This window comes from Aquarana catesbeiana, linkage group LG02, assembly GCF_042186555.1.
Source record: "Aquarana catesbeiana isolate 2022-GZ linkage group LG02, ASM4218655v1, whole genome shotgun sequence".
NCBI classification, from domain to species: Eukaryota; Metazoa; Chordata; class Amphibia; order Anura; family Ranidae; genus Aquarana; species Aquarana catesbeiana.
In genome coordinates this window covers 684,579,638-684,595,651 of record NC_133325.1, presented here as the reverse complement: position 1 = coordinate 684,595,651, position 16,014 = coordinate 684,579,638, and positions in this window count along the sequence as shown.

Here is a 16,014-nt window from a genome sequence, read left to right as displayed (position 1 = left end):
AGCTTAAAAGATCCACTGTTCAGTTGGGAGAATCTGTCAACAGGACAATTATTAGTCGTGCACTCCACAAATCTGGTCTTTATGGAAGAGTGGCAAGACGAAAGCCATTGTTGAAAGAAAGCCATAAGAAGTCCTGTTTGCAGTTTGTGAGAAGCCACGTGGGGGACACAGCAAACATGTGGAAGAAGGTGCTCTGGTCAGATGAGGCCAAAATGGAACTTTTTGGCCTAAAAGCAAAACGCTATGTGTGGCAGAAAACTAACACTGCACATCGCCCTGAACACACCATCCCACCGTGAAACATGGTGGTGGCAGCATCATGCTGTGGGGATGCTTTTCTTAAGCAGGGTTGGAGAAGCTGGTCAGAGTTGATGGGAAGATGGATGGAGCCAAATACAGGCCAATCTTAGAAGAAAACCTGTTAGAGTTTGCAAAAGGCTTGAGACTGGGGTGGAGGCTCGCCTTCCAGCAGGCTAACAACCCTAAACATACAGCCAGAGCTACAATGGAATGGTTTAGATCAAAGCATATTCTTGTGTTAGAATGGCCCAGTCAAAGTTCAGACCTAAATCCAGTTGATAATCTATGGCAAGACTTGACAATTGCTGTTCACAGACGCTCTCCATCCAATCTGACAGAACTTGAGCTATTTTGCAAAGAAGAATGGGCAAAAATGGCACTCACTAGGTGTGCAAAGCTGATGGAGATATCCCCAAAAAGACTTGCAGCTGTAATTGCAGTGAAAGGTGCTTTTCCAAAGTATTGACTCAGGGGGGGCTGAATACAAATGCACGCCACACTTTGCAGATATTTATTTGTAAAAAATGTTGAAAAAATGTTATCATATTCCTTCCACTTCACAATTATGTGCCACTGTTTGATGGTCTATAACATAAAATTCCAATAAAATACATTTATGTTTTTGGTTGTAGAATGACAAAATGTGAAAAATTTTAAGGGGTATGAATACTTTTTTTAAGGCACTGTATGTGATTACTAGGGGTGGGTAAACGGTTCAGTCCGAACATGAGTTTGGGCCGAACAATTGCCTGTTTGGCCGTTCTCCGAACATCTGAATTTGCAGGGTGTTCGCAGGGTGCAGGGTGGGCTTTGCCCATTCGGGGCACAGTGTAAGCTGGTTGTTTAGGAGCAGGGCCGGGAAGCTGGCCGTGGCGTCTTTAACAACCAATGAGTCATCAGCTGTCAATGGGTTTCCCCACTGACAGCTGAACAATGAAAAAAGTGCCGATAACAAAAATAAGAAAAAAACTACATGGGGTCCCCCCCAGTCCATACTAGGCCCTTGGGGTCTGGTATGGATCTGGAGGGGAACCCCACACCGTTTTTTTTCTTACATATTGGCATAGGGTTCCCCTCCAAATCCATACCAGACGCTTGTCTGGGCATGCAACCAGGCAGGTTAGGAAAGGGGGGCCACAAGTCAGTGCCCCTCCTCCTGAACAATACCAGGCCACATACTCTCAACATGGGGGGTGGGGGGGGAGGAGAAAAAAGTGTCCCTCGATGTAAAGCCATCGTCAATCACGCTGCCTGCCGGACCCAAATAAAAAACACTTTATCGCCTCCCGGGGTAGGCCTTCCATCATATGCCCACTCTACTCTTTGGCATTTCTTATTTAAGCAAGGGGTGGGGCCATCTGGCTACATCACCAGGCACCACCCCCTTCTGACATCATGTGACATAAAGGATTTGTCAAAAACTGTCTCTTAAGTTTATTGCATTTGTACACTTTTTTGGTGAAAGGGTAGGAGTATGATGTACCCATTCACATAGGGGGGCTTGGATCTGGGGCCCCCTTGTTAAAGGGGGCTTCCAGATTCAGATAAGACCTCCTGCCTGCAGACACAGACAACCACAGCCCAGAGTTGTTGGGTAGCGGCCCAGCAACACCACCCCATGATGCCCGTCTAAGGGTCTGGTATGGATTTTGGGGGGACCCCACACCGTTTTTTATTTTTTGTTTTCATTTTGGCGTGGAGTTCCCCTCCAAATCCATACCAGACCTGAAGGTCCTGTTATGGACTAGTAGGGGACCTCATGTCGTTTTTTTCTTTTTTTTTTTTAATGGCCGGGTGCTGGAAATTGTAATCGCGAGTCATTTTAAATGGGATTTGATTCATTTTTTTTTCTTTAGAAAGGTCATTTTTGCTGTAGCATGTTTTATACATGCTACAGATGCATCACTTTACAGGCACATTAAGGGGACCCTCTAGGCACTATATTTAAAGGAACTTTTCATTTTTTTGTTGTACTTTAAGCATAATTAAAAACACTACTCCTCAAAAAACAATCGTTTTTATTTCACCCAGGGCAGTACCCAGACCCCCATACCCTTTTTTTGGCCAATTACCTGCATATAAGCCTTAAAAATGGTTTGATTTTTCCCGTTCTACTCTTATAGACTTAGGGTTAGAACATTTTGATTTTTTTCAGTTGTGCCCATGTAGGTTGGGCACACAGGGGGCTGGAGCTGGGAATCCCTTCTTTCATATATGTGGAACGCATAAAGATATCCCGTGGCTCTTTCACATAGCTTGTAGAATTTTACTCAATATTTGGCCCTTTTGCTTGGAATATATTATTTTATTTCTAGCCGATCAGTAAAGTGTAGGGGACACATCTACACATATATTTTGATCAGGGACATAAAGTTCAGCAAATCTTTGGGAATTTTTTTTATAACTGGGCAAATTTTGTATAATTTGTCATAGTTGGGATGATCTTGAGGAGGGCACTGGGTATTGTCACTGAAGTGAAGGAAGCACATGATCATCTCATAATGGGACCTGGGCAATATGGAAGAATATATGGGCATGTGGTGGATGGGGTGGACGGACCAGTAGGCATGTCCTTAATTTTTTTTGTAAGCCCCATGTTAAGGGTGAGGACCATAAACAATTTGAACTCCTCCAAAGTGCGATTTCTCCACTCATGTGTACAAACATAGTTGTTAGCAATATACTGCTGGGCAAATAGATTTGTCTGGTCCACAATAAATTGGAGTAAAGTGTTGGTCAAAAATAAATAAAATCAAATCCATTTCAGAAAAATTCTGGTGAAAGGGGGAATGCTTGCTGAGTTGGAAGGCAGCCATGTTGGGTTGGCAAGAGCATCTGGGAGGTATGTACAGCATTGTCCCTGACTCTTGGGGGATGTGGCACTCCAGTGCTGGTACTTGGGAAATTTGACACTCTGTTGCTGGTACTTGGGGGATGTGATACTCCAGCGCTGGTACTGGGCCTGAGCATTTCATCCTGGGCTGTATCGCTGGCAGCTGCCTGTTTTTTAGAGCACTGTATCCTTTTAGGAGGGACCCTTTCTTCCTCCGATTCGGTCACCGATCCACCAACGGGTTCAAGCACTGAGCTGGAATCTGACTGTGAGAACCCCCCGCTGCTCTCATTAGTCATGCTTAGGATCTGAAATGCCTCCTCACTTGTGTAAACTTTTTTGGACATGGCTGAGACTGGTAGACTGCTGATGGTGGCTGTGTGACGGGTACTCTGGTGATGGGTGGCTCTGTGATGGGAACTCTGGTGATGGGCGGTGCGTGACAGGTACTCTGGTGATGGGCGGTGCGTGATGGGTATTCTGGTGATGGTACTGATAGGCAATGTGCGACAGCTGACAGTCACTGATGGGCGACAGGTGCACTTTATGGGCACTGATGGGTGACAGGTGCACTTTTTGGGCACTGATGGGTGACAGGTGCACTGCTGATGGTGACTGAAGTGTGACATGTGTACTGCTGATGGTCACTGATGGGCGACAGGTGCACTTTATGGGCACTGATGGGTGACAGGTGCACTGCTGACGGTGACTGAAGTGCGATATGTGCAGTGCTGATGGTCACTGGTGGGTGACAGGTGCACTTTATGGGCACTGATGGGTGACAGGTGCACTTTATGGGCACTGATAGGTGACAGGTGCACTTTATGGGCACTGATGGGTGACAGGTGCACTGCTGACGGTGACTGAAGTGCGACATGTGCACTGCTGATGGTCACTGATGGGTGACAGGTGCACTTTATGGGCACTGATAGGTGACAGGTGCACTTTATGGGCACTGATGGGTGACAGGTGCACTGCTGACGGTGACTGAAGTGCGACATGTGCACTGCTGATGGTCACTGATGGGTGACAGGTGCACTTTATGGGCACTGATGGGTGACAGGTGCACTTTATGGGCACTGATAGGTGACAGGTGCACTGGGGGGGGTGGGGCAACAGTAACACTGCTGATGGGCACTGATGAGGACTGTACACTGCTGATGCGACAATGTGAGGTTCTCTTTATTTTGTGCACTTGGTGCAGTTCACTGACAAACACAGAACGGTAACTCACTGATCCTGGCCTTCCTCTCCTCACACTGGAAATGGTGTGTGAGGAGAGAAGAGCCGGTAACAGCCAGTTACCGCTCTGTGTTTACATTTGTGATCAGCAGTGATTGGACACAGCCGATCACATGATAAACAGCCGCGGTCATTGGCTGTTTATCACTGTCAGTGACGAGCTGTGTCCTGGGGACACTCCGGTACTGACAATTCCGCCCTGCGTACTCCTGATAGCATGCATGCTTAGTTTGAATAGGGCAACGTCATATGACGTTGTCACAGAACGAGAGCCTCCCCGCTCCGCTGTCATATTACTAACTGCGATCATCCTCCCACTGCATTTAAAGCACTTGGTCACAGCATGGTGTGTAAGCATTTTGAGGTTTAACGTGGATCGCTTTTCAGAGGGGCAGCAGTATAGCTTATGAAAAATGTATAACATGTTTTTGTGATGACAATAAAAACAGGTTTGATACTTAAAAAAGCAACATTACACTCAAGTGTGAAAAGGCACCACTGAATAAGATGGAAATCCTAGTGTTGGGTGTTGAAGCGATTTCAGTGAAGCTTCAAACCGTGCTTCAAATTGCTCTACTGTGAATGGGACCTAATCCTCAAGTCCCCATTCACACTTGAACATAGCATATGTAGGTGATTTAGATGCTTTTTTTGGGTGTTTTGCACATTTTTCCCATGTTTTGGGAATGAAGTTCTGCAGCAGAGTTTCTTTGGGGCCGGATCATGCATTTTGGCCCCATTTGTTATATGGGGCACCTGCAAAGTGCATAACACATATTTTGGGGCAAGTTTTCATGTGCTTCCAGTGCAATCAATGGAGCCAACTATGCCACATTCCCCTTCCAAAGCAGCTTGTTTACCTTTTTGAGCTTCAATCATTAAGCTACAGGCACCTGAGCGCTAAAAAGTAACCATAGACAATTAAAGGCATGAGATTTGGCTTGTTGATCGTTTTGGGGCTTTGATCTTTGACTTATTAAACACTCAGGTATGAATAGGGGTTTAGATCAACCTGGGTCATTTAAAAAAAAAAAAATTTATTATTTGATCTTATTGGATATATGCCGTCTAGTCAAAGGATCTTCCATATGTAACTCATATATGTACAGTAACTATGCTTGGAGTTCCCTCGTATTCGTACATCTCTATCCATGGTCCTGAAAGTGCTGCTATGACAAATCAATCATTAACTTCGTTATTCCATTCAACCTGCTGCACAATACTTTGGGGTTGATTTTCCAAAACTGGAGAGTGCAAAATCTGGTTCAGCTCTGCATAGAAACCGATCAGCTTCCAGATTTTTTTGTCAAAGCTTAATTGAACAAGCTGCAGTTAGAAGCTGATTGGCTACCATGCACCAGATTTACACTCTCCAGTTTTAATAAATCAACCCCACTGCATACACATAAGCAAAAACCAAAACAAATTTGCAAAACTAAACTAAATACTGCTAAGTAACCTACATAATAAGAAATGATACAGTTTCCATTAATGAGTTTAATTTCATAACTAACCCCCCCCCCACCACCATAACCAAGTCACCATAGTAACAAACAGCTAATGACTTAACTATTAAGCTTTGGTAACAAGGTAAACAGCAGTATGCTAATGTTGGGCTCACATGTGTGTGATGCGTCAGTGCATATGTGTTGCTGCTCGCTTTTATTTATGTTACGACAGGGCAGCAGATTCTATAGTGCGGGCATCTGAAGGGCACTAAAAAAACCTCATGGCTTCTTTCTTTAAAATAGCCCTACACCACAATGCACGATAATACAGTTCACCCTCTCATGAATGAATGGCATGCCCCAAAAGTGGTCACTGGATCGATTCTAAATATACCAGTCTCAGCAGCAAAAACACATACCAAGGTAAGAGCAAGGAAATCCTAATGTGAAGTACCATTAAAAAAACATTTATTGATAAACCAAGTGGGTACTCACAAAACAAACACGACAAGCATATCGCACTGTACCGCCAACTCTTCGGCGGGCGTGAAAATGTCACCACTAAACTCTACCCTACGCACATTTCGTCTGATGGGATGTCATCCAAGGGGCAACAGGCTGTATGCTTGGAAATAACAAATGTTATCTCAATGTTGTTATTAGAATGCAGCTGAAGCGAAGAAAACTTTAAAGAATAAGTTCATTTTTTAGAAAAAAATAATAAATGCACATTTTTTTGCAGGTAAAATAATGTGCATGTATTTATTAATTTTTTTGCGCCTGTAAAGCATTGCTGGTGCCATGCAGGTCTCTAGCAGATCTGCCAGTGTACCTGTGTGCCCATGCATCCTGTACAGGCAATGCTTATTGTACTCAAGTTGATCGATCAATCAACTTGGTACATTCAGCCTGCCCATACACGGTTCAAATCTCGGCCGGTTCCTGCTGAATCAGCCGAGATTCGAACCATGTATGGCTTGCCTAAGATTCAGAACAATTGGGACTTCTTCATACATCCTAGGTCCTCAGTAGATCAGTAGGACCTACTGAAGAAGTCTAGATTGGTTGGATGTAACATGTATAGGGGGCAGAGCCATATGCAGATGACATCATCACGCTTGCTGGGCTGGAGCTCATACACATAGTGGTTAGAGATCTGTCTATGTGAGCAGACTGTTACAAGCGGAGTATACTTTATGATGTGCCGTGTTCATTTCTTTCTTTGTGAGTATTTTTATACTCATATTTACTTCCAATAAAATCCATCAGTGAGCACTATCAGTTTCCTTCAACTGGCATGTTTTTTAACTGGTGGCACAAGTTGGAACATTACTGAGGTGGCGTGAGAGTGACGAGTTTTTCATCATCAATATCTCTGTTGGGGGAATGCACTGTTTTGACTTCCTTTAATTATTGAGGTCAAAACCTGGAGGTTAGCAAGTTTATTTGTCAATCAGTTGAATGTGTTTTATATCACACAGTGGGAATTTCAGAAAGAAGATCTTAGATTATTCACTTTGTTTGGGATCTGAACATTGTGGATTTATTTGCACTTGGGACTTGACATTCATTTTGTTAATAGAGAACCATCACTATTTTGGGCAGTGGGGATTTATTATGAACTGCATATTGCATGTTTTTATTTATATTTATTTTGTGACAGTACACGTCTTCTTCTGTGACCAAATAATCCCACACAAATAACAATATTCCCAATGTGCTCCTACAAATAAACATATGTGTCACCTCTGTGCTCGCAGCACTCTCACCTCCAAATGATTATGATCAGGCATAAACATGGTTATTCACCAGGGTCTCTCGATTCACTATTGAATGAAATATAAAATGAAGTCGAAACTGAGCTATTACACTTTATACAGTGTTTAATAATTACGGTATGCCTTTGTACTTTATCACCATTGATTACACAGTGTTGCAGTTTGTAAAGCATTGAGTATTGACGTTTGGGACTTTATTATTTTGATGCTAATATCCATTTTTAATTTTGAGGTTTAAGTATATATCACCCTCACAACAGGTTTCACACTGTATACGTGTACTGTTATAGAGTTTATGGTTTTTATTAATAGCAGCTCAACATTATCACTTTTCATATTCATTTGATTTGAATTGTGGGTATTTTCTTATAAAAAGACAACTTTTTCCTAAAAAGATTATTATTTCTCCTTGTTTACTCTTTAGTTAGTTTTAGTTGGATAACACAACAACCCTTTTCATTTTCAACTTATATATTTTCCTAATGTCACAAAATAATAAATTATAACAACACCATGTGGTCATACAGAGACATCTGTAAATCCTATCTTTCTCTTAAAGCAGTACTACACTGCATCTGAGCACCACAAACCAAAAAAGCTATTTAATTTATTTTTATTATTCAAAACAAACTCCCCAATTCATCCATGTCCCCATGCTTTATTTTGCTGAGAAATCACTTTGAAAAACACCCCCTAGCATTTCTGGCCATGGCCATCTTGAGTAGGGGCAGATGATTCATGCAGCATTTACTTCCTTGAATCCATCTCTCCTTCGCTCAGGCATGCAGGCAGGAGGGTGTCCTTAGCTGAGAAAACCTCTCCTCCCCCCCTGAAGACTCATGGGATGTATGATATAAGTTGCTTAGACCTGGACACCAGAAAGCAACTAAAAAAAATGTAACAAAAAAAAAGTGTAAAATCAAGTAAATGTAATATACCTTCATATCTATTTACTAAGGATAGCCCCATAAGAATTAAAAATAATCATTGTTGATTGCGAGAGTGAAGTTCCACTTTAAGCTTACCACTATACCCAGAAAGGGAACAGACATCCGTCCAGAGACTACACATACTGCTTGGATCAAAAAGGAAACAAACAAAAAGTAAAATAATCAGTCAGATTAACGCTGCTGGTCAGGTTTTCCTGCTCTTTTCATGAGACTTAAAGGATGCGTAAAAGAGGTAAGAGGTACTGAATTTTTACAAATAAGTGAGGCACTGCATGTAATCGTGAGGCAAAAGGAGCTATGTGTAAAGGTGACTAGAGGCCCTTAAAGTAATACAGATAATAGATACTGCATGTAATAAAGAGGCATATGGCATGATTATTGTCTAACCAGACAGATAAAGGAAAGTATATCTGAAGTATGTAGACACCACAACAACTCCCAAAATTAAAAAGATTGTCCTGTGCCTTCTAGGCAGACAGAAGAAAAAGAGGTGTACTGACCATGATTAGCATTCTTGTTAGTGAAGCTTTGTTATATGAGATGATTAGATGTGATTTGCTTATTATGTTTGATAGCAGACTCTTGGCTTGAGACAGCCATGCATGGAGTGAAAAAAATGCCTGGGGAATAGTCATCTAATACTGCAGCAGCTGCAGACCTAAAGCACAGGGCCAGATCATACTGTGCACAGACACAGAGCATATTAGATTTTGCAAGATATATTGCAGCAATATTCAGTAAGAGGCCTACTCTGCTGTCCATCTGTCTCCTCTCCAGTAGAGACATGTTTTCTCAGTTTTTTCTTTGCATTATGTGGCAAAAGCATTTAAGCTTTCAGTATTATCCCTTAAAATAGGGGCATCATTATACCCAGGCACCTAGGATAAATGCGTGGGTCTACTGTTTGGTGCTCTTGGCCTAGGAACACCCAGCTCAGCTTTCATTGACCACTGAGCAACTATGTCAGGAGACATGTTTTCTTCCACTGGCCACCAATGTAAAGGGGCAGTCCTCCTTTCACTAAGAATAAATGTGAGTGGGCTATCCCCCCCCCCCCCGCGCTTAAATGCAAGGTTGATATATTTTCCTCCTGCTGTACACCAATTTAAGAGTGGTATTTTCCTTCTACTGAACACTATTGTAAGAGGGCATTCTTCCTGTCACTAACCTTTAATGTTATAGGATACAGTGCATTACAGTGATCACCAATAGAATGGAGCAGTGTTGCCAACCGTCAGTAGTTTTACTGGCAGCCAGTAAAAAATGTGCACTTTTCTCCTGCCAGTATATGCCAGTGACAGGAAAAGGTTGCCAGTTAAAAATATGGCTGTGACGCTCAGCTCAGAACTGCGAAGTGTGTTTGGGTGGCTCCAGCAGGGGGAAAGTCTGGTGGAGGTGGTGCCTGAGCGTGTCGTGAGATGTCATGGTGCAAGGGAGCCAAAAGGAGTGGCCGGAGCCTCGTGTGCAGGTCTATGGGATGAGATCAAGGCAAGATGGGAGCGTGACTGTCAGTGCTGTTTGGAGTCCTATCTCCGAGCTACTTACTTACTATATTGAAAATAAGAAATTAGTTTTTTGCCTTAATATCTACCTTAAATCACATTACTAATTGCATACTGTACTTGTTTGTAGCCTAAATTCTGAAATTTGCACTTAAAACTGTAATTTTGTAACTTTTGAAAATGCAACTAAAAACTTGGCTGTGCCAGTAAATTTTGGTTGTCATGTCAGTAACGTTTAATCTGGTAGGTTGGCAACACTGCATTGGAGCTCTTCACAACTGATCACTAATTTAACAAGGCCTTTACACTGACCACCATTGTACCAGAGCATTTACACTGACCGATAGTGTAGTGGGGGCATTTACTATACATAGACCATTAATATAATGGGGACTGTCTGAAAATAAGAGAGGTGTGCAAGCCACCACTATGCACCAGTAAATATGAGTTTTAAACAGGTGTAAATATAGGCCACTGGTCATCAGCAATAAATGTGCTTGTTATCAGGGATGGAAAATACCAGATAACACAGGGATTTTACTGGACAGAATTTTTATTTAAAGTATCCAGCATACACAGAGCAGTAAACCACACTAACCGGAAGAAAAACATCAGTCATAATTAGCATGAAGTGCATGGGTGGCCTGGTCGGGACACCCAGCAATAACAAAATCTACAGAGTTTAAAATGGTATAAGAGGGGTCGCCTCAAATCAAATAATCGCTGCCACCATGAATGCAGGGATAAAGCAGTTTTCCATTAAATCAAGTGAAAAGAAAAGATAAGAGCTAGAGAAATGTAGGAGTGGGAGAGAGAACAGTAGGGGAAGGGGGAGAGGAGAGACAAAAAAAGGGGAAAGGGGGGGGTTGGGAGGGAGTAAGAGAGGTGTAGTTGCCGGCAGAGGGTTGGAGGACTCCTAGAACGTTAGGATACTGGGTCTTAGTACCCTTAAGATGCAAAGAGGGCCTTTCCTTCCCCTGAAAATGTGAATATGTTCCAGTGGACCCAGGTTTTGGAAAAAGTCCCATGGCTATTTTGCGCAGAAAGTAACAGGTTTTCCATCTTGTTCACCTCTTCAATTTTCGAGAGCCAAAGCGAGACAGAGGGAGGTTGTGAGTCTCTCCAGCGCAGCGCAATGCATGATCTGGAAGCATTAAAAAGATAGCGTAGAAATTATTTGTTGTATGTTTTCTCAGGAATATTCAAGACATGTAGGAAAAAGAGTGGGGTAAGACCATCAAAAATTTCCATTGAAGTCATTTGTAGTTACACTTCTGGTTCCCCTCACTGCATTGGGTGTCCTTCTGCTTGTGTGGTCTCTTAGGGGCAGGTGCAAGATGCTTATATGATGGTCAGATAAAGACCAGCCCACCATTCCAGCGTGAAGCATAAGGGATGCTCAAATCACAAAATCAAGAAATAGAACAGAAATAGAAATAGAATAGTGCTTTGCTTATGCGTATCCCAGATGTTAATCGATGCTTATCCTAGACATTGGTCAATCTATTCAATAAGCCATTCTGCATGTTACATAGTCCTGGTCACTGCACCATGTGAGCAGTGCTATACATTACATACTTTGGACCTCCACACTCTGTAAACTTTGCTGCAAGTTACATATATCAGACCACTATATTCTGTTAGCAGTTCTGAACATTACATTTTTCTGACTGCTGCACTCTGTTAAATAAGCTGTATTTTACATACTATGGACGATTGCACTCTGTAAGATGTGCAGTATATTACATACTCTGGACCGCTCCACTCGATATGATATGTTCTGTGTTACATAGTCCAGACTGATGTACTTTGCAGGCTGTGCTTTACATTATAGTTGGTGGCTGCCAAATAGTTCCCAAATGTTTTAATAAAGTTCTCCTTTAAAGCAAATTAGGACCCCATCCAACGCACTTCCAATTTTGTTTTTTAATAACAAACCCCCTCTAACCAGGAAGAGAGAGAGAGGTCTCAGAACATTCCTTTGACCATGGATTTAGGCACCTTTTTGGTGTATAAAATATTTTATTTTTTTATGTACTGCAGCAATTAGTTAGGGATGTGGTGGGATACAGGCTAGGCTAGGCTAGGCTAGGCTCAGACCAAGTGTTCACCGCATGTCTATATTTCCTGTGCAGTAAAGTATATGTAATAAGAGGAATTCATTTTTTTTTAATGATCTTTTTTTCCGAGGGTTATGTGTATCTGTGGAACTCTTGCAAGTGGCACATTTAAAAGGCAAATTTTGTGGGTTCAAGGACTATGACATGTGTGTGCCATGTATACAGTAGACTGAGGTTCTACTTAAAGGATAAGTTCACCTTTTAGGAAAAAAGTTAATAAATGCACATATTTTTGCAGGAAAAAAATGTTAATTTATTATTTTTACCTTAAGGAGCCTGGAAAGCATTGCACCTGTGATCAGTTTTCAGCCCATACCTGCATATGGGCTGACTGTTTACAAGCTGCAGGGCTTGTGAATGTACTACAAGGCCACTCATCAGCAACCTTGCAGTCCATCCAGAACTACAAGCTGTCAGCCACAATGGCTGATGGTAGTTGCAGTTTTATGCATTCACAGGCAACTGTGAATGAATGACACGCCCGTGTGGGCGGACCCCCGCCTAGCCACTTAATTTTCAAATAGTGACAGTGGGCACGGGGAGAAGATCCCCTGCTCGCTGTCACGGGGGGGGGGGGAGGGGGAGAGGCTGCAGCTGCTGGAACATGTTACATGTTCCACCCTAAATATGGATGGTACATTTAACATGTTCCAAAAGGTGAACTTATCCTTTAACCATGACACTTTAATCCACTCTCACTGTTCTAGTGTGTGGCCATGTCTGTGTGAGCGTGATGTTCTACAGCACAGCTTTTCTCTCTTCAGCGTGCCCAAGAGTGCCTTGGGTCTTCCATAACTCTAGTATTGGCAGTTCCTTCCAGCTATAAATGTGGGTTTATTTCCTTAAGTGTTGACTGATTTGTACCACACGTACTGTACACAAGTACAATTAATTCTAAATGCTTTTTCTCCATGCTTAGAAAAAAAGCATACATTTTCTATCCTTCAAACTTTGTGATAATCCAACTGTCAAGGCCATATGTTACCACTGGGAAATACCATAACTCTTAATACACATTTTATTTGGCAGTGTGAGATCTCTGCTCTTCACTTTGTTGTCCAGATTTGTTGAAGCTTTCCTCCAAAAATAAATTCATGGCAGCAGTCACTTCCTCCACTTTTCATCATCTCTTTTTAGAGTGGGCAGTGGATAGGCTAGCTGACAAAATGATTCGCGCACATTTTCTATTACCTTCAGTGCCTTTAGTAATGCTCATTTTTGCTATCAGAAAAATACAGTATTGTCCGCTTGATATCATAACAGGTTGTTAATAGTTCTCCTAACAAATATATGTCCAACATCTGAATTTTTATCCCTGCACTGTTTGTTTGGTATTGCATCATTCAAAAAAAAAGGTCATTACCTTTCTAGAAACTTAAAAATAACTGAACATTTGATTGTTTTTTTTTAGTTGTTGTTTTTTTAGCATGTTGTAAAAGCCCAGTCACCAAAGCTGAAGACTGCCATGATAACCAGTTGGCTACCCCTCTGGCTAAAGTCTGAAAAATTTAAGAAAGGGAAATTAGTTATTTCCCAAACCCAAGGAAGATTAGCAAAAACTGCTGTTTTTGGTGCCAGAGTAGTCTACAGACTATCTACTCTGAGTAGGGATGACCATTTATACCAAGAGTGTTGCTAGACCCTGACATGCAAAAAGACATTACCCAGACTAACAGATACCCTATGGTCTCCTTCTCTGTAATTGTTGCTGTCATCCCAAATATTACACACATATTTCAGTTTTATATGCTGAACTTTGGCTCTAAAATGTGTTTATATCTTGTACAATAATGCTCACACCTCTGTAAGTCCATTAGAATTGTGTTGGATAAATCATTTAGTGAATTAGATAAACTGGTATGTTTTTCAAATTAAATACTGGGTTTCTTTTTGTTCCTGTACTTTACAATGCATTAATCTTCATCTCTAAATAAATAACTATTGATTAACATTGAAATTATACATTTAATGCTTATTACACTTTTGAAACATTAAGTAGTTGATCTAATTAATTTGCATTAATTTAAGTAATGATAGTATATTTTAACATTTCAGTATCATCATTATATTAGTTTTAGAGTTAGCTGAATTATATCCAAATTATATTTTAATACCTGTGAAAGGTGTTCCTAAATGTCAGCTTTGTTTTATATGTTTTAATAAGGAAAAAGTCAGAATTTTAGTGTCTAAGGAAAACAAGAGAACAAAAATAAAATAAAAGGTAGAGAAATGGCACTGGGACAAAATAGTCTCTTTGTGCCTTTTATGTGTCTGTTTGGTCCCTACCAATGCCCCAGTTCACAATGTATCTATAGACATTTGCTCTTTGGTAGATCCACCCCAAAAACAGCTATCTGGCATGATATGTTGTGCCCGTTGTAAATTAGCATTAGGTAGTAGTAAGGGTGGCCATAAACAGCCAAATCCCCCCCCCCTCCCCACACACACACACACATCTGACAGACCAATGCCATGCTTGGGAGATGATGGGGCTATTTAGTGCTACATGCACGGAACAGCCAAAAATTACCCTCTCCTGCCAGTGCAAATCCTACCCAAGCCAATATCCTCTGCCGTAGAGATCTCCCGAAACCATCCCTCCTAGTACTCATTTCTCCTCACAGCCCTAAACCCTCTTCTTAGCACTGAACACCCTGCCAGCCATCCAACTTAGTATAGACCCTCCTGTTTCCAATACAGACCACACCCAAGCCAAACCCTCAGTACAGACATCCCAGTCAAACCCTCAGTACAGAGCCCCAGTTCAGAGATCTCTTTCAATATAGACCCCAAGCCCACCCCACAGTACAGATCCCTTCCCCCTGAAAGTGTATCTATTGTCAAAATGTAAAATCGTATATTCATTTCCACATTGAATCTCAGTTTTTTTCTAGCCTATTCCTATAATTCTGAAAAATCAGTTTGTAGACTTATTTTGTGAATAATCTCACACATTTACAGGCAATCCTGACTTATATACATTCGACTTACAAATGACCCATACTTATAAACGGAGGTTGACAACAGGAAGTGAGAGGAAATCTACCCCTAGGAAGGGAAATTCACCCCGTAATCATGTTATCATGGGAAAAATGTGTCTTCACTGAAGCTTTATCACCAATCCTTGTTTCCACAACAACCCAAAATGTTCAAAACCCAATTGTTACAGGGACCGAAAGTGGGGTGAAATTTTCTGAACAGAGAGACAGGAAAACAAAAGTTACAGGGGTTTTCTGTCCCTCTCTCTCCCTCCCTCTCCCTCTCCTGTTTTTTTTTTTTTTTTACCATTGCTAATGGTCAGAAATGCTTCCCCATTGAAACGCCTATAAACGCTGTTACAAGCATTTGGCGTTTCAGCTGCCACTGAACTACCGTCCTACAGGCAAATTTTTGCTTTCAAAAAAATACTTCTAACCTCAGCTGCTTCTATACTGCTATAAACGCCGGAGTGTACATGTACCCATAAGAAAACATTGAGGGGAGTTCAGGGGTTGCAGAAAAAAAAAAACGCCCAAACGCTCCTAAATGTCCATTTACCAGCTGCAGTGTAAAAGTGGTTGCAAAGGTAGAAGGTTTTTTATCTTAATGTATTCTGTGCATTAAGATAAAAACCCTTATGTGTGTAACAGCGACCCTGAGCCCCCGCTCTATCCAGCAATGTCCATGAGTGCCTCGGCCATCCAGGACTCTCCCTCCTGATTGGCTGAGACACAGCCAAGGCGCCATTGGCTCCTGCTGCTGTCAAAGTCAGTCAATCAGGAGAAGGGGGGCCAAACCAGGGCTCCGTGTCTAACTAGACACATGGAGCTGTGGCTCGACTCGGGTGCCCCCATAGCAAGCT